Source organism: Rutidosis leptorrhynchoides, chromosome 2, assembly GCF_046630445.1.
Source record: "Rutidosis leptorrhynchoides isolate AG116_Rl617_1_P2 chromosome 2, CSIRO_AGI_Rlap_v1, whole genome shotgun sequence".
In the NCBI taxonomy this organism is placed as follows: domain Eukaryota; kingdom Viridiplantae; phylum Streptophyta; class Magnoliopsida; order Asterales; family Asteraceae; genus Rutidosis; species Rutidosis leptorrhynchoides.
The window spans coordinates 12,497,635-12,498,605 of record NC_092334.1 but is presented as its reverse complement, the minus strand read 5'-3'; positions in this window follow the sequence as shown (position 1 = coordinate 12,498,605).

The window sequence follows — 971 nt, the reverse complement described above, 5'->3', positions numbered from 1 at the left end:
AACTTTCATTCTAGCAAGTTATTGATTATTTTACCTAAGAGATCCAGTAAAGCATCTCTTGCAAAGACGGTGTTTTATGTCTGTGTTCTCATATGATGGTTGATAACATCCAACATTTTGCCTTATTTGTATATTACAAGATGATAAATATATAGGTGTAGGGGACAGCGCTACCTTATACAAGGAACATAACTAGCGTTGGTTATGACCAATTGATTGTGTTGTGCTTCCTAATGTCTCCTGCACATAAAGTTTTATATTAGTAGTGCTATACTATAAAAACCAACGATTAAGATCTAAAACTACAGATTCAAAAGACAAATTAACCTTTGATTAAAGTTGGGAGATGCTCTATGGTTTGAGATGCAAAAACATAATGAGTAAACAACATATTCGGTTTATTAATACATTGCATCGGTAGCACTTGATTCCTTCAGAAGTTTTTATGGAAGAACTACAAAATATAAAAACGTGAAAATTTCTCATGTTGTTCTGCAAGTAATGGCCCATGTACAAGAGTTATCAATTCATGAGACAATCAAAAATTTTGAACATCGTTATTGTGCTCCCAAAGTTATAGATAGTCTTTTTTAAAATCCTAATAATCCTAATATGTAATGCTAATAATCCTAATATATAATGCTATAAGTTTGTGAAATCTATGTTATATTTATTGATTCAAAATGTTTAAATATTGTAAAAGTGTATTTGGTGGGAGTAATTTTTGAGAGGGAATATTTTGGTGAGAAGTTTTGGTGAGAATTGTTTTGGAGGGAGTTTTGTGGAGGGAGTTTTGTGGGGTGAATTTTGGAGGAAAACTTTGTGGAGTTTTAGTATAAATATATGTAGTAGTATGTAGAGAAAAGTGGAGGAGTTAAAGATAAAAATAGCGAATTTATGAGAGTCGTTTAACTCCGTCCCGAGTGGTGGTCTCGGTGATTCAATAACGATGAGAGCGAATTCCGTTATTG